The following is a 27,224-nucleotide window of genomic DNA, read 5'->3' on the forward strand; positions in this document are numbered from 1 at the left end:
TGCACTTTCCATAGCCTGAATAGATATGTTTTTGGGGAAGGTACAAAGAGTTAAAGACAACACAGTTGATATTATTGTCAAGAACTGATAGGCATTTGCCAGCTTGTTTGGAAATGAGTAAAGCAATGCTCCACGTCTAATTCAGATGTTAGAAATGACAGTGGTACCAGACTGAAAGAGAAATAACTCTCAGAGAACATAATGACCAAGATGCTAGTTATTTGTCGCTTGTTTGTTTGTTTTTCATAAGGAAGCTGTATACTCACATATTTTTTGCAATTCCAGAAAAGTTCTGCATTCTGTCTCTAGGTGTATACCTTGAAATGGTAAAACATTGTGGTTAGAAAAATATCCCTCTGCCTGTCCTTCAACTGATACGGTTCATAGATCTGCTACAATGAATACTTCAGCTTGCTTGCAAACTTTAGGCAGAACTAGACCTGTCAATCACCTGTCATAAAATACATCCTAAAGCACAGAATAATTCACATCTACTTTCCTAAATTACAGAGATTGTTTCAGTATATGCTGAGGAAAAAGCATAGTAACTGCTTCTACTCTAAAGCATGGTAAATTCCACCTAAATGTGTTCAAAAATCTAAGTATTTTGAGAATATTTTCTACCTTTATGTTACATTGACTATTTATGTGAAGAGTATGCTGTATCTGTAGTTATTCTTACTTAAAGAAAAAGAAATGTTTAGGTAAGCACATCTGTATTATCCTGTACTTTACGATAAATTTCACAAACTCATTACAGAGCAATTCTGATGACAATGAGATCATATCTTTATGTGGAGTCTTAATCTTTAAATATAGGCATCTAAATTACTTAAGTAACATAAATCTCTCTTCTACTTTCTCATGAGTATCAATGTACGTGGAAAAATTGTGTTAAAGGGCAATAAACAGAATAGGTTAAGATCAGAAGATCAATATACACATAGTGCTGAATTAATAGATATTTGTTTGCTCTCAAAAGAGGGCACATAATTACTTTGCTTTAAAGAATGACTTGAAAGTTCAACTGAAGGAGAAACTGAATGTGCTTATGTAATCAATGCTATAATAGTTGTTAAAGACTACTTGTCTAAGTTAGAAGTACAACATCAGATCTCACTAAAAAACACTCCTAAGTCTCAATTTAAATAAACAGATAAAGGTTCCATTTATAGTGGTGCATGTAGTGGATAAGATGCCATTGTCTCTTGCTAAGACCATCTGGCACAGCATGACTCAGGCTTACGCAGCCAGATTCTCTTACCTCACTAAGACGTGCATGTATAGCACATTCAACCTACCTAGTAGGGATGATCTCTGATCTACATTGATTTCCAAACTTTTCCTGTGGAATTTTTGAGACTTAATCGGTAACGGTCAAGCTCCTAACAAAGACCAAGCTAAGAATTAAACAGTGTGAATAATCTACACCAGCACTTCACCCTGTTTAGCTTACTGTTAAAGGTGTAAATCATAAATGCACACATACAAATCTGTTAGGATGCCTATCACAGATAAGTTTACGAATGTATTCTGTAGAGATTTCATAAGGTGCAGAATGATTGCTCAAGGACATGCTCTTTATTCTAGAGGTTTGGAAAGTAAATATTCTCAAGATACATATGTTTGCAATGATTGTGTATGGTTTCCTCTACTTTTCTATGCTGAAAACATTGTAACACAGAGACATGATTTTTTACTTGGAGACTTCTGTGTAATCACAATGATGTCCTTCTGGAGAAACCTGAGTTCATTTCTTTACTTATTTAATAAGATTCTGCTTCAGCCAGTGGGATATCTTATTCTTATTGAAATATATTTTGGGATCATCAAAGGCAAGAATTACCTCATACACTCATAAAGGAACAGTATATCCCTTCTGTGATGCTTGGCCATATAAAGCTGTAGTGTTACGTTAATAAAGCTTGAAAACAATAGCTTTTAATGTTAGAAACATAAACAGTAACAGTGTGACTTTCTTTTCCAGTCTTTCATATTGTCCATCTGCTCTGGTACAGTCAGATCCTGCCCTGAAGGATAAACAAATCCTTTACAGACAGGGCTGTGTCTTAATGAAACTGAGAGGTGAGATGTTGTACCTCCCCAGCCTGTTTCTGGACTCTTGCCTCTTGCTCCTCTGTTGGCCCTAACTGGGAAGGCTATGCAGAGGAGGTATCATCTGGAAATTTCTCTAATAATTTGAACCTCAGAGTGGCAAATTGAGATTTTTTTTTTTTTAGGAAGTGCACACTAAACATGTCAGAAAGGGAACATTCCTAATAGATAAATTCTGTAAAAGTGAACAATGTAGTCCAAAAAGGAAAGGAATCTTGATAAAAAAACCAAATCTACAAGGGGTTTCTCAATGTAATCATTATTCTTCATTCTTTTTAGTTCAAAATCACATAATTCTCAAGTATAAATTCTGTATATTCAAGTCCAGGCTATAACATAATCATATAACCAGAAAGACTCCAGAAATTCTGAATCAGCCTTTACTGCTTTACATGTATAGTTAGTTGACATCACCAACACCTCTACAGGAATGAGAGTCTGCAGGGACTATTTATTTGAGCCTACTTTCATTAACCATGATCCCTAGGCAGACTACCTTTGTTGGTAGACTATTCCCTGACCCTGCATGTACAGATCTCCTTCTCTGCTACCTTTTGAAGATGCAACCATGGATCACCACAGAACAGCCACTCCTCCAACTTCTTTGAACAATTTTCCCACAGCTACTAATCATGGCAGTTAGAAGGTCAATTTAACATGGCAATAGTAAGTGCTCCCTCTTTAACAGTTACAGACATACAGAATTCAGGGAAGAGAAAGTTAGGTTTTGTTGTGGTTTTTTTTGGTTTTTTTTTCCCCCCCAAAACACATGATTTATTTTACCAGGAAGTGCACAGTAGTCAAAACCTGCTTTAAAGATACAGGGGACAGATCTGGGAGACATTGGTATGACTATATTCAAATATGCCCCATTTTCTGGAGCTGGTTTACAGATAGATTGCTACATTTACTCCACTCACTACTTTATATAGAATGTTCATAGAATAGTTAGAGTTGGAAGTGACCTTTAAAGATCAGCTAGTCCAATCTCTCTGCAAGGAGCAGGGACATCTTCAACTAGATCAGGTTGCTCAGAGCCTCATCCAATTTGGCCTTGAACATTTCCAGAGACAGGGCATCCATCACCTCTCTGGGAAACCTGCTTGAATGTTCCATCACCATCATTGTAAAATTTTTTTTTCTTTACATCTATAAGGAAAATATAAAGTGTTCTCTGAAGTTTTACCTTCTTACAGGTTAGGACTTAGAACTAGCCAGTTTTAGGTCTTTGCAGAACTATTTTTTAGTTCTTATCAGAAAGCCAACCACCTTTTTAAAAAAAAAAAAAACAAGCATTTTTTGGTATTACGGGATCACTAATAGAGCCTTAACAATAGCATTATGACTGTGAACTGTAATTATTGACAATTACTACTGCTACGTGTAAATTTGTTCATACAACATAGCAAAATCTACAGAAATAGCTCTAATATGTATGAAGTCATTGAACAACTTTTCATTTTCTTTCAATCAGTTAGAAAATGGATTTTTTTTTTAAGAGATAAGTAAAATTTAACACTAAGGAATGGCACTTTCTTGCAAGATACCAGGATTTGTGTATAATAGTATTTTTAAAATGTATCTAGAAAATATGTATCCATTAAAATTATGTAGATATTGCACTTTCTTGACACAGTGTTTCCTGACAGCTCAGCTCAGCTCAACTCTCACAGCTGCTACTCTAGCCAAGCAAGGCTGGCCAGGGTGGAAGTCAGTAGAAACGAAATAAGGAGCTCCAGCCTGCTGCTGAGAAAAACATTGATTTGATTGGAAGCCTGTTCCACCATCCCTCCTTGTAAGGAAGATCATATAACTAAAGCTAATATAAAAAGGTGGCTAATATTCTCTTTTCAGGAATATTACTACTTGTAAAAGGGAAGACAAGGAAAGAAGTTTTAGAAGCTCATCCCTTCCCCCTCCCATTTTTCTTTCTCTTTCCCTTTTCTTTCTTTCTCTTGATCCTCATTCTTTTCCTCTTTTAAAGCCATAGGAGTACTTTGCATTTCTCCCTCCTCTGTTGCCACCTAGAGGAGAGCAGAGCGAAGAGCTCCTGTCAGAACACTTTGCTGGTTTTATGTCGTGGGGGAGGCTACAGTGGCAGCTTCTGCAAAAAGCTGCTAGAAGTTTCCCCTTTGTCTGGTGGACTCAGCCAGGCCTAGGGTGGACCCGCTGCTGGCCAGGGCCTAGCCCATTGGTGACAGTGATAATGCCTCTGTGATAGCGTATTTAAGAAGGGGAAAATTTAAAAAAAAGGGTAAGAAGTAGAAGTGGGGGCAGAGAGAGGGAGGTGCGAGCCTTGTGGGCCATGTGGCCCTTACCTTCTGGTCTCCTGCCAGGTGGCCGTCTGGGCCTGACTTGGCCCAGCCCAGCTGAGAGAAGTGAAGAGAGGAGATGTGAAGAGAACCTGAGAGGCGTCTGCTTGAGCCAATTGTGAAAAATTTATTGTAAGAGGAACGGCTGCAAACGCCAAGGTCAGTGAAGAACAAGGGGGAGGATTAAAGTTGCTCCTGGCAGAGATTTCCCCTGCAGCCTGTGGTGCAGCCTGTGGTGAGGCCGGCTGTGCCCGTGCAGCCCATGGAGGCCCACGGAGGAGCAGAGATCCACCTGCAGCCCGTGGAGGACCCCACATTGGGGCAGGTGGATGCCTGAAGGAGGCTGTGGCCCATGGAGGGCCCATGCTGGGGCAGCCTATTCCTGAGCAACTGCACCCCGTGGAAAAGGACCCACGCTGGAGCAGTTCATGAAGGTCTGTAGCCCATGGGAGGGACCCCACGCTGCAGCAGGGGAGGAATGTGAGGAATTCTTCCCCCAGAGAGGAAGGAGTGGCAGAAAACAATGTGTGATGAACTGACTGTAACCCCCATTCCCTATTACCCCCATGCCATTCAGCAAGGGAAGGAGCTGGAGATAATTTGAAATGAAGTTAAGCCCGGGAATAGGGAGGCGTGAGGGGGAAATTGGTTTTGTTCTCTCTCATTATCCTGGTTTGGTTTTATTAATAATAAATTGAAATTGTTTTCCTCAGGTTGAGTCTGTTTTGCCTGTAAGTAACTTGAATGATTTCTCCCCATCCTTATCTCAAACCTCAAGCCTTTTCTTACATTATTTCTCCCTGATTCCCTTGGAGGGTGGGGGGAGTGAGTAAGAGGCTATGTAGCTTCATCCCGAGTGGGGTTAACTATGACAAATATAGAGGAGGATAAACCAGGACAAGGTCCAAAAGGGCTGGAAGTGACAGAAGTTGGGTGGACAACCTCGTAGAATCATAGAATCTTAAGGTTGGAAGAGACGCCCATGATCATCAAGTCCAACCTTCAAAGTAACACCACTATGCCTACTAAACCATGAAGTGGTTTAGTCCTGAAGTGCCATGTCTACATGTTCTTTGAATTCCTCCAGGGATGGTGACTCCACCACTTCCTTGGGCAGCCTGTTCCAGTGCCTGACTCTTTCAGTAAAGAAGTGTTTCCTAATATCCAACCTAAAACTCCCCTGCTGCAACTTGAGACCATTTCCTCTTGTTCTGTCACTAGTTATTTGGGAGAATAGACCAACACCTGCCTCCCTACAACCTCCTTTCAGGTAGTTGTAGAGAGCAATGAGGTCTCCTCTCAGCCTCCTCTTCTCCAGACTAAACAATCCCAGTTCCCTCAGCCGCTCCTCATAAGACTCGATCTCCAGACCCCTCACCAGCTTTGTTGCCCTTCTCTGGTCATGCTCCAGCAACTCAGTGTTCTTCTTGTACTGAGGGGCCCAAAACTGCACACAGCGTTCGAGGTGTGGCCTCACCAGTGACAAGTACAGAGGCACAATAACTTCCCTGCTCCTGCTGATCACACTGTTTGTGACGCAAACCTCATGTAGGGATGCGAGAAGACACGCCCTGGTGGACACACAGATGGGAAATAGCCCCTGCAGCAGAGGGCTGTATAAATTCTCCTAAAAGTCCATGAGGAACAGGCAGGAAGAGCTCAGATATTAATTCCTCACCCATTCATTAATAATGGTATTTTTTTCCTGAGAAAAGTTTAATCCGTATACTTAGAAAACAAGGGATTTACATGCATATGTACTTCAGTTTTAATCTGAAGATATAGATTTACATGCTCATATATCTGAGGAGTTCAAAGAAGTTGTACAACAAAGGCTTCTGCTGCTAGGAGCCTGTATTACAGGTTAATACTTCTAAGTAAAGAGGGTAGATTAATTTGTAATGAAAAAGGCTCAAGATAATCCGTAAGCTCAGAAATCATATCAAAAATAAACAGTCCTATCCAATTTTTATACCAACTGGAAAAGGAATCTTGTTAGTTAATTCATTTCCTACCACAGGAAAAGAAAATTTAAAATACCCTAAGAATTTGAAGTATCCACTGAAGAAAGCATTCAACTTCTATCTAGATTTCAAACACATAAAAATCAATGAATGCAGATACCAACAAGACTTGGTACGATGCTTTCACAATACAGAGAATTTTAGAAACAAAAAAAAAAAAAAAGGAATGTTGAACAACTGATGAAATGCTGTATTCTACCCAAGAGATATCTGAAATATCTCTGCTATCAATAGGTGAAACTGCATCTTGGGCTTATACATATTTTCATAAAACTAGTGTGTTGCAATTACTGATTTGAATATTGAAAAATAAACTTCTGCTTAATTTCAGATCTCTGCACTTTCTAGTCTTGTAGCAGTAGAGAAAGTCTCAGTTTAGCTGTTATCATTGTTGTTGCTGATGTTATTTTAATTATCACAATTTACTGGAATCAGATTTTAACGTGTAAACTTTCAAGTTCAAATATTCTGTATCTTCCACAAATATTTTTTTAAAAGTTTTCCACTTTCCAGGTTGTATTTATACCCATCAGTAAAAATCAGACATAAGCCTAAGCAAATTTAACACCCTTTTAAAAGTTTAGATATGCTTTTCAGATTAAGGGAATATTCATAGAGTTATAGAATAGTTAGGGTTGGAAGAGACCTTTAAAGGTCATCTAGTTCAAACACATGCAAGTAGCAGGAACATCTTCAACTAGATCAAAAACTTACTGAAGTCAATGGAAACCTTCCACTGCCTTTGGAACTGGCCTTAAATGTAGAATTTGGGTTCCTAAACAAGGTTTTCTAAGCTTCTATGTATGGAATTAAGAACCGATTTAAAAAACCTTTGCAGAGTAATCTATGTTTAATACGAGTGTTTTCTATTTTTTTAGGGGTGTCAAAGACTTTAAATTCAAATGCCTGACAGGAGTGGTAATGGGTTGAATGCCATCAGATTTGCAGTTTATGGTAGAGGAACGACTTTGACTTCTTTTTTTAAACAAATTGATATTTAACCTTTACAGCTATTCAAAGCCTCCTGTTGCTGACAGTTGCACTTGTTCCACGTTGCCTGAATTTTAAGCAAGTCAGTAATACTTCAGGTTTTATTGCAGCTATTTACTAGAGTGCAAACACTGACCTCCACATGACAGTGGTAGAAAGATGCCTTTTGAGCGATTCATGCTAGATTGCATGCACTAAGCTCAGCTCCTTAGAAGTACTTTGGCAGTGCAATATCTAACATTTTTTTGTACTTTTTCTTCAGTGGAAGTATCAGACTTGGATCAGAAGCTCAGGCTACTTATGAGCTTTGAGTGTTTAATAGCAAGATTTGTAAATGACTGATTAGCTATGTATACTACCAAAGACAAATAAAAATTAAAAAAGAAAATATTCAGTTTATGCAACTACCAAGTTGACTGGTGCCTAAACTTACAGCAGTGTTCACCTTGTTTCAATACCTCAGATAACTCTAAGCAAGCTACAATACCTGCACAGCATCATGTAATACAGACAAGCGATCTTGGTCCTTCATTCATGAAGAACAGGCTTCAGGCTTGTTAGATCTTTAGCTGAAGTTTGTTCCTGGAATAATCTCCAAAAGTTGAAACATAGTAAATCATTTAGGAAGGAGGCTACTAAATTTCTGAAAGGAATTACATGTAGTTGTGTCTAATAACACAAAGGGAGGGTGTTTGAAGGTCTATGATTGTTGCCTTGAGAATACATGTCTGCCCTACGTTCATGAATGCTCATATCACTTAGCTAGTCCAGATTAAGGCATTGCTATTTTTTTAGATGTCTTAAATAGGCCTGCAAATGCCTTATAATTATGACCTACTGGTGTGATACAGGAATAAGAATTCTGTTTCCCTTCAAGCTTGGTAGTTGCACAGTAGCAACTGTGTGCTTTGCCTAAATATACCACTTGAAACTTACCTTCTGACTAAACAGTAGTACAAGTATACAATTTGTGATAGATCGTATCATAAGTATTTGAAGATCTGATTCTACAAGTAAGCTTTCTAAAATGAATGTCTAATTTCTGTATCTCAAAGACAAAAACCATTTGCAGGGTCTGAGATGGACACCAAGTCTTCTGTCACATCTCTGAAGAGTTACTCATGGCTGCTATGTGCTGACCAAAGATTTATCCACGGCTAACAGAAAATACATGGTGGAACAGTATATTTCAAGCTACACATAAGCCTTAGGAGTCTTTTTTGTATTATTTTTTTTTATTTATAATTGTGAGTAACTTTGCAAGAAGAGGGGAAGGACAGATACCCTAATTAAATGACTAGCCTTATTTAAGAGATTAAGAATTTGCCTTAGACTTATTTATTAGTGACCTCTAGCCAAGTATGATCTGGCTAGTGGACTCCATTCCTAAGGTTAAGGACTTAACTAAACATAGCTCACTCTTCAGTCTGTCACTACTGGCCCAGAGCTACTCCTCTTTTGAACAGTTTAATAGCTAGAACACTTGCCCAGGAAATAGGAGATGTGTTCAATTTCCTTTTCAGCTTCATCTCCTACTTCACAAGGTCATACTCACTCTAGTGGATTATAGAACAAGAGAGTGAAAAAGGAAAAGGGAAAATGGAAGGCTACTCTTGGGTTGCATGACTTTACAGAGAGAAATTCAGAGTTTATGAAGACAAGAGAAGATCAAATAAACGGAAGCCTAACATCTGGTGGTTATGATTTTGAAACTTCTCAGGTTAAACCTTGATTTCTCTTCTTCTCTCACTTAGAAAGTCAGTGCTTTAGTAACCAAGCTAGCATATAAAAAGTACATGTGACCCTTCTGGTAAGTTATTAGGTGTTAATGTGAGTAGACTTTTACAATTTGAGATGTAACTAGAATTAGACCTAAATAGCTCTGTGAAGTTTTAGTACATGAGGGAAATTACTTTGCCTGCTTGCAAGTGAGCCTGACTCTAAAGCAATAGATTAATCATACAGTAAAGATAACTTTTTTTTTTTTGCAAACAGCTGTGTAAATTGATTGGCTTTTTAATAAAGCAGCATCTCTACATTGGAGGTCGCCATCAGTTCTTAAGGAAGGATAGATGGTTGCTAAAATGCATGCACTTTGGGAGTTTGTCTGTTTCTTTCAATTCTGTATCCAAAGGGCAGCAACATTTTGAATGCCAGTGTAGATTGATGTCATCACTAACAGGATAAGCATTTGGAGTGGCACTCAGTGAATGATTGACATAGGGTATACAGCAAGTTCTTATTCTGACAGAATTTGGCATGTTTCTAGGTGTCAAAGTTAATCCACTGCCAGCTATTTGACAAGATTGTACTTAGTGCCTGATGCCAGTCTCCAAAATGTTAATGATTAAGGCTGCATACAAATGCTGCTTATTCAATTGAATAAATAACCGTTCCACTCACACAAGAAAAGGTAGACTCTCCATACAAACATATTATTTCCACACAAGGTAGTAAATAGTGGCATAGGATACTGAAGTGTTTGTGCTGTGTGAATTGACAATCACCTTTGCAGGGCTGACAGTAGTGAGAAATATTCTACCTATGTGAGGTGTAATGTCAACAGGAGAGCTCTGGGAACATAATAAGCAGCAGTAACTGCCTTGGCTGTAGAAAAGGAAAAGCATATTGCGTTCTCAACATTTTGGCCAGCACCGAGGAGCAGGACCCTAGAAAATCTCTTTGGGATTTGTAACAGTTCCAGTAGTTCAACAGCTGAAAGCTGTTCTTCCAAGAAGCTCTTGATCTCACAAAATGTAAGAAGTCTTCTAAAGAGATATACGCAGGAGAGAGGTAGAGATTACATCCTGCCTTCCCTCTTCAGGGTTCAGGCTGCTTGGATCTATGCATTATCCTGTAAAAACTTCTCTTTCATACTTCTATAGTATGCCTACAGCTGGCATGACTGAAACAAGTCAGTGTAAGCACAGTAGAGCTGTGATTAAAAGTATGAAATACTTTCTTCTTCCTTCACTCTCCTTCTTTATTCTTCAGTCTTGCAACTTGCTTTCTGTATAAGCACACACTGTTTTTTTTTATGGTAACAGAAGTAGAAATTCTTGTCAATGATTTCCAAGATAGCAAAGCAGAGAACACAAACTACAACAGACACAAGGAGACTAGCCAAAAAGATGGGAACACATAAGTACAAGAAAGGAAAAGCTAGGGTATGTAAAACAATCATCAGAGAGCAGAAAATGGATAGGATGAGAGGATGAAAGAAAAGACAGTGATGATACTGTGGGAAACTTCTGACAGTACAGATGGAACCTTCTAACTGGACATTTTGTACCCTACAAATAGATATTTTTAAAATCTCAGACTTGCACCCTCTCCTATCATATGCTTTTCATATTTCTTCATATTTATCATCTCTTATGTAAAAAATTGTAAGGTCCTTGGGACAGAGGTTTCTTCTCAGCTGTGGCACCCCACCTACTGACTGGGCCTAGAAGGATTTCCATACATTGTAAGAGTGGTTCAGGTATTCTCTATATACATCATTTGGAGAAATTTATTTTTCTTGGATAAAAATCACAGATTTCTTGAAACTTCTTTTCAAATTACCTGCAGGATAAGAGATTCAGAGTAGCTTGTTTCGAGTTCTATAACATAATTCAAAATATTTTGGCTTTTGGACTGACCTCTACAGGCTACTACAAGTTCTGTTTTAGCTCATGGGAGTAATCCTCATAGTTTTCAATGACATCCATTTTCCCTCCTCAACTTACATCCATTATCCTCCTAAATTTACCTTGACCTAACTTATTTTCTCCTCTAACTTGTGTCATGCTTTCTGGCATCCATCTAAGAATGGAGTTAATACTGGTGTCAAAACGGGAAATGGAGGTAGCACTAAGAAATGCAGAAATGAAAATAAATGTAGTTATTTTACCTTAGAAGTATCTGAAAAATATTTCATTAAACTAGATAAAAATATATATTATGCATACATTTTCAATATTTTCAATATTTCAACTCTTCATTCCTCTTCCATGGTGAAAATAATAATAAAATGTTCTAAATTTTGTTAGCTTTAATAGTATGACATTGATCTGGTACACGATGCTATTTCATGTCTGGATATACTCAGATAGGTTTCTTCTCCTGTGACATCAACTGAGTTGACTTTTGCATGTTTTTCATATTTGTCTAAGATTTCCAAATGACTGCCAGCCATATCACTTTGGCTGGTACTACATAGTAGCTCAGAACAGATAGCTTGTAACCCAGAGGTACCAGGTATGTCCACAGTCAATAAGCATCAATTTGTTCAGTAGATGCAATACTTATTAAGGCAGAAATATTTCTTCAGAACAGTCTTTTCTCACACCATCAATCTCTCTGTTTGAACAGATCTGGAAAGTCTGACCTATCCTGTGCATGCTGTAGAGGTGATAATGAGCGTATATGCTAAAACTGAGATAACTTGAAAATACTGGATACATTGAACCTACGCAGTTTAAATAGAATTCAGTACACAGTGATATCTTTGTCTTCAGATAATCTTAGACAACTGAATGATAGCCACTGTCACCACCCTGTAAAACAACACCTATTTAACCTGATAATAAGTTCCAAGGCATTTTCCACATGAACAAATTTAATTACTCTGTACATAGATGGTATAAAATTTGGTTCAAATCATGCAACCTGCTTACAGGTGGGTTGTTACCCCACACAAAGCAGTCAGTTTACCTCAGTCTGCAGGAAAATAAACATAACATTACTCTCTGGCTTCTTACTTCCTCATAAAGTAATGCAGACTCATTTGTCATAGGGCATTGGTTGTAACACTTCCTAGTCGTCGCACCAGAAGTGAGGTAAAACAATAAGAGTGAAGATGTAAATCTATTTACTGGTGATCTCTAGTGGCATTTAAACTTTTACCCTTTAGCAAGTAGCATTTGATCTCTTAGTCACTACGCACACTTTGTAATTTTTTAGAAGATTTCTGGTCAGAAACAGCATAGCAAAGTGTTGGAAAACCATATCCAGAACATGTCCATCAATTATAATTGTTTGCCTTTCTCCTTTCTCTTGTTTGTTGCTCAGCTGGGTGATTTTTTTTTATTTGTACAATACTTCTTAAAAATTATGTATAATTTACTGGAGGAAAAGCATGAATTTTAAGGTTTGGTTAATCAAATATTTTTTTTTATGTATCTAGCAATGGCCCAAGTACCGAGATGAATTAAAGTCTTTTTGGTATATGTATTTTTAATATGCTAGCCCACTGTTACAGTTGTTATGGGCAAAAGGGAGCACACTGTATATATGCAGCAAAAATTTATTGTTAATCTAACTAATGTTTTAACAGCCTAATAGTCAAAACAAGTACAGAAGATTCTCACTAAAATACAGGTAAATTGTTATAGATAAACTTCCTGGTACCTCTGTCTTTTCCTCAGTGTACCTGCTATAGTGGACACCACTCTGAGCAGGGAGGTTGGACTCAATGAGCTCCAGAGGTCCCTTCGGACCTCAACCACTATGTGAAAATGTGTACATGCCAAAGAGAAGCAAAAATTGAAAATATCTACCTTGTCATCTGAAGGAAAACATTGATGTCACCATTTCTAACACCTTGAAGCTTCTGCTACCAGGAAATTAGTTTTGAAATCTAAATTAAGAGTGCTTTGTTTCCTTCATCATTCTTTCTGCAAGACTGCATTCCTTTGTACTCTCTACAGATTTGATTCTCTCACAGCTCATGATATGCACGACTCATTTATGACATCACATTTGTATTTTGAATTTTCTTTACTTTCTTGTACAATCAGGGGATCCATTTATCATCTACTGCCTTAGCAATGGAATTGTGCAGATCTCAGACACTTGACTCCAAGAACTCATTCTAGCTTGCTTAAACATTCTCTGTATTGCTGAGTGTAGCTTGTTTGAAAGAGAGCAACCAGAGCATGGCAGTTTGGATTCATGCCTAACTGACCATACCTGAGAAAGTTATTTTAAGAAACATTTTAGATCCTACTGAAGAAGAAGGCTCTGATATCTGCAAATGTAATTACCATTGTTACTTGAAAAAAAAAAAAAACAACCATAAAATAAATGGGCAAACGTGCCTCAAAAGAAATTCTGGTAAATCCTAGAATTTAGGGTGAATTAAGTCACTTAAGAAGTACTAAAACTTGCTTTTGTAGAATTCTATGCTATTCAAGTGTCTAGTCAGCTAAGTATATCTTCCTCTTGCACATATTAATTGTCTTTGGGCCAACTATTTATGCAGGCAATAAGATGACCATAACTAAGCAACTGGAGAGATACAGGAGGAATCACTCTTTCTGGTGTGTGAAGATGAATGGGTGACATATTCGATCCTCTAAAGAAGTTCAGATCAAACTTTTGATCTGAGAGCTGTAGATAATGGAAGTAGAACTAAATAAAACATTAAATTCTGCCAGTTGACTTGAAACCAAGATGATCTACTTCTTCAGTTTACTTCTACTCAAGTAGAGATCACACACCAAGGCCTAAACCGTGTTATACTGGAAGAATTTGATATCTCCCACATATAAATCTACCTTTAAAAATGTTTATATTCAGTGATGACCATGTGTGGAACTTCCTATGCCTGGCTTTTACTAAAATTAATATTCAAAAAGGATTTTTTTTAATCCTCTTCTTCAGCCCTTGCTATGGCTCTAAATCATGTTTGAAGGAAATGTATAAGTAGTACAGATGGTGCTTGGTACTCCTAGTTTTCTCGATCTTTTTTTTTAATTATTATCATTTTTCTCACTATCTGTTTTCCAAGTGTTTTTCCACTTTACACTCCTCCATATATACTCCTGCAAGAACCAGTATCTTATGAGGTATCTAGGCTTTATTATAGGTGTCTAGCCTTTATTACTCAATCCCAAAAAATTCAAAGCACTAATCAATCTTGTATAAATCAGATATGATATGAAATAAACCCTTAGGGAAATGTTTCATTGTTTTCTTTTGGTATCATGAAGCTATCTAGTATTGGAATGAAATGGAAAGACTTTATGATGTAAATCTGTTCTGTAGGGTGTTCACTGTTAAACTTGTATCACTCCTGTGCTATGATAAGAACAGGAGGAAAGGGAAATTAAATAAAGAGGGAGTACACTGTAGTTTGGTTATTCTTTTTAGCCTTTTATCAGAAATAGTAAAATCTAAGTAAAATCAGCCTTTGACTGTTCAAGCTTCATTCAGAAGCAAGATAGGCTCCCAAAGAATACAGAATAGAGGGGCACGCTAATAATGTGAAGTAAGATCTGAACATTTGATGAAACCAAAAGCAAATAAACATTATGGAATTGCTGACTGTTGCTTTCTTTCAGACACTAAAGCTTCAATGACTCTGCATAGGAAAAGACACCTACACATGTTCTATAGACAATTCAACCTGACTGGAAGCAAAAAGAAGATGACTCCATGTTGAACGCTATACCTCAAAGAACTCTGACATCTTCCCCTCTCTGAGTTTATGGGTTTCCTGAACTTAATAAAGAATTCTTAATCCCATCTCACGTCTCTGACCCCATCCTCCAAAAGGAGTATGTCTACCTTTGCACCTTTTGGGGGGAAAAGAACCAGAAAAAAAAAGATAACTAGGCAGGATTGGACAAGAGGCAGAGAAATGAGGTCCATTGTCAGCACTAACACATCCTCACCACTGCACAGAAGAAAGCATGAAACAGATGGCAATGGCATGGTATTAGGCTGAGTGTAGAAGACTTCCTATAGCAATGTACATGAAAGAAAAGAAAATTAGTCAAAGAATCATAGAACAAGTTAGGTTGGAAAACACTTCTGGAGGTGACCTAATCCAACTCCCCACTCAGAGCAGGACCAGCTTGAAATTAAAATCCGGCTTCAAAGTCAGGATGTTCAGGGCCTTGTGCAGTCCAATTTTGGCTTTCTCCAGTACTGGAGATACTTCAACCACTCTTGTAAACTTCTTTCCAGTGTTTGACAACCTTATTGTAAATTTTGTTTTCCTAATGTCTAATTCTAATTTCCCTTCCAAGAACTGGTGTAGGTTGCCTTTTACCTTTTGATTATTCATCTCCAGGAAGAGTCTGGCTTCCTCTTCTCTACAATTTTCCGTTAGGTAATTGAATATGGCAATAAAAAGCATATAGCTTTGCCTTCTCCAGATTGAACAAACTTTCCAAGCTTTCTTTTTTTTTTTTTTTTTTATGTGCTCCGAGTCCCTAATTATCTCAGTGACCCTTTTCTGCATTTGCTCCAAAATCTCAGTTCCACTCTTGTATTGCAGAGCCTAAAACTATGTACATTCTTCAGGTGCAGTCTCACAAGTGCCAAATGGAAATAAATAATTTGAGGGAAACCTTTCAAACTCTTGTCTACACTCTTATTAATGTAGCCCCATATGTGGTTTGCTTTAATTACTCCAAGGACATACCATTGACTCAACTTCATGTAACATTGTTTTGAAAATAATTTGTAAGTGTGTTTCAAAAAAAAAATTAACAAGACCCTAAAATTTAAATTCTGTAATATTTCTCCTTGTCTCTCCACTCCAGGAAAGGTTTGCAAAATAAATGTTTGTGAATATTTAGGAACCTCAAATATAATATAGTAAGAGAAATAAACCACATCTGAATATTTTTATTTTAAATATGACAAATGTTTTAAAAAAGGCCCCTCTGTTCCCTTTCAGAGTCATTCAAATTCAAGAAAAAAAAAATCTTTTATGCAAAAAACTCGCAAACATTCAGTTTGAATACTCTCTTTGAGGTATCTCTTCTCAGTGTTAGACAAATATGTAATATTAAAGCACTTGGATAAAGATTAATTCCCTATGTCCTTTAAATAGCATAATGAGATTTTGGTCAAGCAACATCTCTAACAACTAACGTACATTTTAAAATTCATTTTTGTAAATTAAACTTTCAATTTAAATTCACTAGAGGAAACCATGAATTAATATAATCAGAACCTTAAAACATCCTTTTTTATTATCTTTATCTTTGTAATAATAGGTGTGCAAATTTCTAACTCGCAATTTTTTAATGCTGACAAGGAGGAGAACTGGTTTGGCTTTTCTCTGCTAGAGTTTTTTTTTATTTTGTTTATCTGAAAATTGGAGAAGGTGGTGATAAGATCTGTAGGCCAAGTTATTTGCATGACTAATAAGCTTAAATTTGATGCCATAGCATTTATAGATGCTCATTTTTCAAATTTCTATCATATATGAAAAGGTAAATGTCAAGCAGTACTTATTAAGAACAGACCTTACTCCTGAGAATTATTATGAATTTGAGAAGAGGAAAAACAAAATAAAGTATAGCAGACATGTCAGCAATGAAAAATTACTCTGTTTTGAAGAAAAGGCCCACATTTTGCATTTTATGACTATGTTCTCTAGGAGAGACATTTAAATTTCTTCCAGTTGCTATCAGAATTTATTGACAGTCACATTTTATATATAAAATGGAACTTCATATAGTTTATAAATAATTAATATATAAATAAAACCTGTATAATAAATATTCATTTAGTTCATATTTTTATAGAGTCTAACAAGAAAATAGGTGCTCATAGTATGCCTTATAATAATGCAACTTTGGCATTAATAGTAAATCTAGGCTACTTCTCATTGTAATATGTTTTTTTCACTTCTATTCATAAATAGAATACACAACAAAATATTGCTTAATTATATGTATTACAGATTGATTTAAACGTTTCAAGGTTAGTATTCTACTGTATGAGGTATTGCACAAATCCAAGCAGACATCCTTTCTCCATCAGTGTTGGTATTTTTCCTCACCTATTTTAATATCTAATTAATGTTCCTGGGAAGTCACATAAATTCAGTACTGATTCATTCAAGAAGCATTATATATGTATACAGTTTTCCATAAACCTTTGCAAGAGAGATGCATAAAATGAGATTGGACAGAAGTACAAGCTGGGTGTTCATATATTTGGGACAGTGTTACCTTAGAGCAGATACTGAAATTCCCCAATTGTTTATAGAATCATAGAATGGTTAGGGTTGGAAGGGACCTTCAAAGGTCATCTAGTCCAACCCCCCTGCAAGGAGCAGGGACATCCCCAACTAGATCAGGTTGCTCAAAGCCTCATCCAGCCCGGCCTTGAATGTTTCCAGGGATGGGGCATCCACCACCTCTCTGGGCAACCTGTTCCAGTGCACTACAACCCTCACTGTAAAAATTTTTTTCCTAATATCTAATCTAAATCTACCTCCCTCTATTTTAAAATCATTACCCCTAGTCCTGTCACAACAGGCCCTACTGAACAGTCTCTCCCCATCTTGATTGTATGCAGTACAGTTCAGATATGATATTTAGGTTACCTACATCAGATAGGTTATGAATCCTATAGAATTAGTTGTACCAAAAATACCACTTACGAGATGTTAGAAGTTACTGCAGTGGGTGCCAAATTCATTTAAATAGATCTTAATCTGATTTAAAGTATAAAGACATGGTGAAGGAAATGAGAAAACTCACCTCTGAGCTGATAGTACTTGATCACTCTAACTTCAGTAGAATAACACTAATTAAAAAGTTATGACATCTTATTAAGAAAGGTGAAAAAAAACCCTGAAACTTAGCTAATTTCCAGGTGATTTTTCCAGGAGCTTACAATTAAGCAGCAGAGGATGTTAGTCATTACTGTAATTATGGCATCTAAATGAGATTGTTCTTGTAACTAGACCCTGGACCATGCCTCAGATAGAGGTAGGATGAGTCCTGACACAAAAACTAATTTAATCCATTTTACTTTGAGAGAAATGAAGAAAATTCTTGAAAGGCATTATGTGAACACAAAATGGAGAAAATTCTTGAAAGGCATTTTATGAACACAAATTAAAGTTTTAACGTTATGTCAATTAGAAAGGAAGAGAATGAACATTAAAAATTAACAACACGTTCAAAAGATGTGTCAAGAAACACACTTTATAGCTGGCATATTGCCTGTGTCTCAGACGGTCTTTGGAACCAGATGGCATTTACTGCTCACGAGGTTTCAACTTCCCTTAGACTGAAACTCCCCTGTTCCCTTAACCTCAACACTCTCACCTCAGGATGAAAACTGGAATGTAAGCAGGACCCAAAAAGGTGACTGAGGGCTTTGAATCTTTCAGTCAGATAAGGTTTTGATAAACAGCAGGGAGAAGGGAGAGCTTGTAATCCAGTTTGCCCTTAGTTTATATTGGCTCAGAGACAAGGTGGCTGGAAACAAAATATCAGAGCAATTATATGTTCTTTTGAAAGAGAAATTGAGCTGGATAAAATTACCATAATTATCTTAATTGACTCAACTTATTTTTGTTTCTTTTTTTTTTTCCGTTTATCATACAAATTCAAATGCGTCATGTCATTATCATTAACTGAACATTATTGAGGTTTGATGATAGAAATTTATTATTTTCTTTAATCTCACTTTGTTTGATCAGTCATTAAAGGTATCTCTCTCTCAAAGTATGTATAAACAATTTGTAATCAAAGGCCTTATTAAAAATTGAGAAAGAAACGAACAATTTTAAAGTAGAATTATCTCCATCAGTTTCTTAATTCAAATCACCAATAGATGTAAACATATAATACATACATGCATACTTGCTTAATATTCAGAGTACAATTCTATGTTTATTGTAAAAACTGTCATATTGCCCTTGCAAAAAAAAAAAGGCACCACCACAATGATGCAAACAAAAATCAGACCATTGTGCTTTAAAATGCATGACTTGTTATACCTCATAACTCATATAAAATATTCACTTTATTCTTCAAAATGTGTTACTCCTCCTTTCTTTGCTACATATTATTTACAAATTATTTTTATGTGGAAAGAAAGGTAGAGAGGTGTGTGAGTGTGAAAGGTAAGGAAGGGGGAAATCTTAGTCTTATAAATGCAAGTTTTGAAATTTTTTCCTAAATAACAATAGGGACAAAAAAAAAATCTATTCACAGTACATTAGCTGCCATTTTGAATCTGGGAAATGAGTGATTTAATAATTTGCATTTGTGTAAATAAGATATCCACATACCAGTGGTATCCCAGTGGCGAACCTATTATGTTCCTGCCAGTTATGAGCTTACATATGCCTTTGCCATGGTGATCCGGCAGTAATGAAAAGTTGTTATTTATAAAGGCAATTAGAAATGACCAAGAGACCTACCCATTTGCAATGTTGCACTGAGTATATCAGTGCAACATTGCATGAGTAGTTGATCTAACAGGAACATGACTGTAAGAAACATTTGCAGATATTAATTTTTTCTTGCCCCCACAAATCTAATTTGTCTTGCCCCAACAAATCTAATATTGTTTTATCAGCCTTACAGATCTAGTGATTAGGAGGCACTTAGTCCTAGAAATGTGGACTATTGTTAAGGAGAGATTCACCTGAACAAATATGCTGTATGTGTATAACCATCCTAACCTTCCCTTATGGATGGAGGAGACAGTTACTCTTAAATAATTATTCTTCTGATGGATAAAAGTAGACATTCAAAATTTCCTAGATAAACTAATACTCAAGTGCTTTCATTTTCCCACTGACTAAAAATTGAATCTAGACACCTAAACACAGACATAGATGTTAGTATGGCAGACATCTCAAATAGTTTAGCAGGATCTATACTTGTTAATTTTACAAGACAAACTCCTCTTTCTAATACTGAAAATCCTTGGTCTGTCTCTATCCCTAGGGAATCCTGCTGTAAATTAATTATTTTTAAGATTTTCATCTGTAGAGTAATACTGATAGGCCACACTCCCTGGTGGTGAAATATATTTGGTTGTACTGATTTCAGTACTTTTCCACATTTGTCAAGAAATAATTCTGTCTGGTGGTGAAAAGAAGCCACATCCATATTCCCTATGTCAGCTTTTCGGGTGAATAACAACGTAGTGTGTCTGCACAATCTAACTTGGGGCATCTAGCATCATCACTTTGAACTGCTCCCTGCAACATACTACACCTCTTCCCGGGCCAAACATGGAGTCTGGGTTCCTGAACATGCATACTGTAAGACCTGTGTGAGATGTTTGAAGTGAACCTGAAGTAGGAGTGAGTCTCCCCAGATATGAAGAATAATTAATTATCTCTCTGGTAATTCATGGAAAATGCATCCTCAGGAATCAGTCTGAATTAATTAAGTAAAAAAAGCTGTATCTTAAAGCAGTTTGAGATAGTTCTTTGAAATCTAGTTAAGCATTTTAATTTTTTTATGTAAGTATTCCATCATTCACTCATTAATACAGATTCTCAATCATTTGATATCTGTTTTAGTGATGACGAGGGAGTGCTGTATTGATGAAATATTTGGACTTATTTGTATGCTTTAATGGAAAATATTACAAAAGGGGCAAATCCAGACCATTCATTTCAGGAAAAGGGCACTAACCAGTGCATAGCTTTGCAGTTTGATAACTGGAGACCTGAGAATCAGTAAGTGCTGGTTGATTAACCTTGCATACATTTCAATTCTATTTCAAGTGCAACAATTTTTGCACTACAATACTCTGGTAACCTCATTATACATTGAAGTTTTGTACATAACATCCTGAATAAGTTTCCTAAGAAAGCAAAACAAAAAAAAAAACCTGTAATTTGGGGGGTTTTGTTTCAACTTTTTCTTGGTTTGTTAGATCTGAACACCTTTTACTACCTGCATAGGGCAAATAGACACTCTCAGAGAGATTTTTTTTTTGTCCCTTCAGTACACACTAGATGAAGTTTGAGTGTGTGGCACTCAAGTCATATAAACTACTGTATGAACTGGTAAATAAGTGGTATCAAAAAGTACAGATATTTTTCTCTCTCTTTGAATTAAACTGAAAGTAATCTCTGCATGAACACTCCAGCCCAAGTTGTGCTAACTGGATGCCGGGGGGCATGATTTCTGTCTTGGCAGGGTCACTCCTTTCAAAACTGAAATTCTGAAGCCTGGGGGCTGAAATAACTTCCAAGTACAATGGCTTCTGCTGATGTCAAAACTGAGGAAAACACATGATATAACTGACTCTGGTATTCAGAACAGTCTGTATATAACTGAATAATTTAAAAGTAATTTTAAATGTGATAGCATTTAATGAATAATTCTACTATGAGAAGTTGATGTACTAATATGGTGTAATCCTGGATTTGTACTGAAATACAGTAACAAGACAAAGGAGGTGATACCCTACTCAGCACTGGGGAGACACAGCTGAAGCACCCTAGCACACAGTGCTAGGCTCCCTGATATGACTGAGATTAGTAATAGAGAATTCAAAATTTTAGATGAAACATTAAACTTCTGTTCAATGACAAACTAAAATTTTAGATAACCAGTTTTTCAACTTTTTAAAATACAATTGTAACAAATAGTTTAGACACTGTCATAAAACACACTATCATAATTATTTCTAAAAATAAAGACTAGGAGAATTAGATCTAATCAGTAAATTTATATGCAAAAAAGAAAGTTATTTTAGAAATTAAATATATTTAAGTAACATATAACTTTGAATTATCAAAACCCTTCTATACTTGTTGCCAAACAGACATTTTGTTAGCAAAGAGCAAGCTGTCATTTGCACAACATAAACAGAAACCTGCACTGGCATTTCACCAAACTGAACTGAAACATGTTGTGTGATATATAGCATAGCTTTCTACAAATGTCATCTAATTTTCTCTTCTCATGCGCTCTCTAAACATACCATGAGAACATATTTGGGTTTACTTTCTAATTTATTTATTTTTTTCAGACTACAGATATAACCTTAGTAAATCTATTTTTTTTAAGAGAAAATGGGAGTTTCTAATCTGAATAGTTGGACATTTTTACTTTTTAAGAAGCTAAATTAGAACAGGGGAGAAAAAAAAAATCAAGAGACTCAAAGGACAGGAGTAAGTTAGGTAATCATCCACTTTCCAAGGATGGAAGAAAATAAGATTTTTATAATAAAGAGCAGGGAAAACTAATGAAAACCTGGAAATATCTTCCAGTATATTTTACAGCATGGGTTAAATACGAATATCTGTATAATACAACAAGTGCATTAAGCATACTGTACGCTAGCTACTGCCTTTGAGAAATATGTATCACAGAAGTAGAAAAGAATGAATTTGAAGACTATCATATTATGTTTGCAGGTGGCCACAACTCTGAAAGCAGAATGAAAAATTTTACATTAGTAGATTATTCTATGACAAGATAGATGAGTTATTTCATATTCCTTTCTCCCAAATTTATCTTTACTATGCAACAAAAGAATTTTCACTTCCAGAAAGTACTATGGAATTAAATAGCAGTTAAATGACATCATTAATTAGCCAAATGTCTCATCATTGTCTTGGTTAGTTATACTACAGGGATATCCTCCCCACCCTTTGAAAGCATGAGAAAGGGATAACAGTCCCTCAAAAAAAAAAAAAAAAAAATTAGAAAACATTTATATTGCACAAATGGTCAGAGCACTGGGCTTTTATCTATTGAGTCCTTAAGCTGAATTCATTTCTGTCTAAATGATATGGCATGTGCTAGTGTTATACAGTCAAATAGAAGAGGTATGTAGTAAATTCAGTGTGGATATTTACCAATTGACTTACAAATACGTAACAAGCATTGAAAATATTACTATTTTCCATATTGCTAACATAATTTTGTACAAGGAGCAAAAATGATAGAAATCAACAGCAGGAAATCTGGGGACTGTACGGTATTGTCATTTGGTGTAATGTATCTTCCTCCCACCCCAGACCACTAAGAACTACCAATTTAGTGTGTTTGTTTGTTTATCAAGATAGTCAGTCTTTTATTTGTATATTTATTTGCATTACCAAAGGTAATCTTCAGTGAACTTCTACAGAAAATCTTTTAAATATTTTTCTAAGATTTTGCAGAATGGCATTACACTGCTTGAGTAAGTCACTTTACAGCTCATAAAGTGGAACTTGAGTATGAGGAAGTTTGAAAAACCTTACTGTCTGAAGACAAAAAATGGGTATCAACAACAGATAATCCATAACACATCAATGTGTATCTGTAAGATTCAAGAATTCAGATACCTGGTATGGACAGGCATTAGACTGACCCATTTGAGAACACATGTTATTGATAGATCTGAAGAAGATTTGCAGTAGGTTGAGTTTTTAACAAGGAAGCAAGAAGGAGCTAAAATTAAGAGTTCTGTTCAGGGCCTAACATCTAGTATCATAAATGAACCCATAGTAGCATAAGTCCACAAGCTATCACCACAGAAATGAAGAGACACGTGACATAGATCAGTTTACTTGTGTATTGACAGATATCATTGCAAAATTTAAATTGAGGTTAAATTTTTCTTTTCTTTCTGGAGAGCAAATTCCACATACAACAGCAAGTGAAGTGATGCATCAGAGATATTGAAGATGCTAGATGATAATCTATTAATTATTAAATATTCTGTTTACCTTGCAGAGTGACTGGAAAAAAATTATTCATTCCTTCTCCCCCCAAAATAGTAGTGAATAATTTCTCATTTACTTCTTTTTCAGAGACATAACGTAGAACCTCAAAGTAAATATCCCAGTAAAACCAACAGAAAACTCAATAATTATGTTTATATCCCTGAAATATTCTGAACTCACACTGGTTTCAATGAATGGCTTTGACTGTGGGAGACCAGCATATGTAATTACAACCCAGTGAAGTCAATGAAAATACTCCCACTAGTGCCAGTGGGCAAAGATTTCCCATTTAAGCCACTCACGTTCTTTCAACTTACCCTGCAACTAAAACTTAACATCTACTTATCGTATCCATATCTTTTTTATTTTTAAAGGTATTTTATGCTTATTGATTTATATACTGTCAAAAAGTTAGGTATTTAAATGTCTAAGTAAAATTAACTGTTATTCCTTACTGTTACAAAATGTTAATGTTCTGAGATAGTCACTTAGAAAAAAAAAATATCTTGTGCAATGTGTGTTAATGTCTTAAAGAAATGTTTCTGAAATTGAGTGTTTTCCATACTCAAATCAGTTTAAAAGTCTTGTTATGCTCTAAAATATGGAAATCATCATTTGTTTTCAGAGACTTATCTGATTTCCATTGGTGCAGCATTGTTTTTTTTTAAAACAAGACCATCCCATTGGAATGGAGACTAGCATTAGACTTTCTCTAAAGAGATAATTAAATAGAGCCATGATTTCTACAAAGTCATAGTGGTAGTAATAATAGTACTACAAATAGTAGACACAGTCATAATAGTTGTAGTAGTACTGATACTTTCATTCATTATTAAAAAATGAAAAACTACAGAATAATAAACCAAATACAAGTAGTTCCAATGGAAATCACATTAAATTTATAGCATAGAAGGATTAAATAGTTCAGTTGATAACACATGATGCTCTCAGTCTTCTGCTCTGGCAATAAACAGAGCTTTGAGAATTTTTCTCTCTATGGAGCAATATTTTACTTATACAGTCCCCACAGTCTTTATAAGAATAGTTTAATTCTTAATCTGTATCCCATAGGTAATAATATTCTGTAGAAGAACATTTGATAAAAATTGTTTATACACCGCAGCATGTTTGCAAGCGAAACACAATTTAAAACATAGCTTCTCTGAGTAACTACAATTTTTGGTCTCACAAACAACAGCAATGCTAAAATGCCATGTACTGTTAAAAAGAAGTATTGCATCGCTGGATAACTGCTAACAGCATAATAAGGATGTGCAAAAAAAAAAAAAAAAAGTATCTTTGGGATGGTGAAATATTATATCTTTATGTACCATTTTCCATCTAGCTTGGCCTTCACATGCAGCCAACCATTTTATGTGAAAGTTGCATATACTGTATAGCAATATATAATGAAAGATCAAAGAATAGACGAACTGATGCATTTTAATTCAATTTACACAGCAAATGTTGTGGAACAGCACCATCTGCAGGTGTGCTACAATAAACTTAATGTTCTTTGTGTAGTTAGACTTTGTTAATGTCATCTTTTTTTTTTGGTACAGATTTGATCTTTGCTTTTGGGGAAAATCCAGTGGCCAGTAAGGTATGGATTATTTTGCAGACAAAATGCTAGTCATAATGGACAGTTAAAAATAACATAGAAGTACAGAACCAAATCTTTTATTAGCAAACATTTAATTTGAAAAATCTCTTCTCTCATTTGAGAGTCCTTTTGAGAACTGAGCAGGCCTACCTGTTTAGTTACATTTTGTGTAATTGTCTTATTTGCAGTTATACAATCTACACTTTTTCTTTATGTGTTGCAAGTACTTTTTAAAAAAATTGTAAAATATTAGACATTGTTCTGAGACAGAACAGAAAAGAAAAAGAAAAGTTGGTGTGATGCTGTATAATACGCTTAGGAATTGCATCAAACTGCTTTGTAAGGTATCAGTAAAAAGTATCACTGATGCTTACAGGAAAACTATCCTGTGCTACTCCCACCAGAAAGCTGGATATTCTTTAAGACCATATTGTTGCCTCTCTTTCTTCCTCATCCACACACTCCAACCCATTGTAGATGTTTGCAGCAGAAATACTGTGTACTTTGAAAAATGGCCAAATGACTATGTGGAAAATTGTTGAGAGGAAGGGATTGGATGGTATGCCATCTATTTGTGTCAGGATTTATGTTTAGTTACATTTTTAAGGAACTGTGATTACTAATTTGGTCCAAGGGAATATATTTAGCAGTAAGAAAACCTGAACACTACTCATATATATTCAAAGGATGCAAATAATTATTTATTTAATTGCTACAATGCAGAGCTCTCCATGATATCCCAGCTATTCAGAAAAAAAAAAATTATATCCCTAGATCCTAGATCAGTGTACCTTTACATAGATTTAAAGTTCAAAAAACATCTGAGCTGGTAATGGTGCAACGTATACAGAAAGAATAGAGGAGGAAAATGTTACCCATTCATGTCTGTTTTCTCTTGAGCTTGATTCAGTGCAGGGTTCAACCAGTCCCTAGCACAATGCAGAGGAAGCAATCAGTTGCACTCGCACACTGAAGTAAGACTTAAGGGCTTTAATCATTCAATTCTTTATGTTTAAGTCTTTTTAAACCAAATGCAGAGCAGAGGTAAAGATTATAGCATAGCAAAATATCAATATTTTACAGTCATTTTCTCATTTTGCCACGCATAGATAAAGGCTTCTAGAAGGTGAAACTCCAAGCTAGCAATCTACATTTAGATACCCCATTTTTAAAGAACTCAAGAGACTTTTCTGTAACTACTTAACTCATACATTTTTGTTGAAGAATATTTTTCTGACTATTCTTTATTGAATATCTGTTAAAAGAAAGACAAACCTCTCTTAGTTAATCTAGATTGTGTATCATGGTGTTTGGAAACACACAACTGTTTTCCAATGTTTTTGTCTAAGACTTCCAGGATGAAAAAACTACTGCCATGAGGAAATGTATACAGGAAACATGCAGCTGGGCATTTTTCAGGGAATTTGATTTTTGCTGGAAAATATTGACCCATTAAAATGGAAACCATGGCTATAAATACACAGGGTGGGAGACAGTTCAGCTGAGGAATCTCATTACTTATGTCATCTCTAATACATATTGCTGTAGTTCTGAAGCATAAAACATCTCTTTCTTCCTCTATCACCATTCTATTTCTCCAGGTGTCTCCTCTCAATTTCTTCCTCTTAATCACTTTGTTGGCAGGATTTCCTATAATCTACCATTCTATCCACCATGCTACCAATTTTAACTTTTTTTTTAAAAAAAAAAACAAACAAACAAACACCTCACTGAAACCTCAAAATGGT

General features: G+C 35.8%; 1 long non-coding RNA gene across 1 annotated transcript in view; it reads right to left on the reverse strand.

Annotated features, from left to right (window-relative positions):
* LOC147601983 (uncharacterized) overlaps window positions 1–27,224 on the reverse strand; it is a 791,528-nt gene that overhangs the window by 205,105 nt on the left and 559,199 nt on the right. The window lies entirely within an intron of this gene.

This window comes from Chlamydotis macqueenii, chromosome 1, assembly GCF_036417535.1.
Source record: "Chlamydotis macqueenii isolate bChlMac1 chromosome 1, bChlMac1.mat, whole genome shotgun sequence".
NCBI lineage: Eukaryota > Metazoa > Chordata > Aves > Otidiformes > Otididae > Chlamydotis > Chlamydotis macqueenii.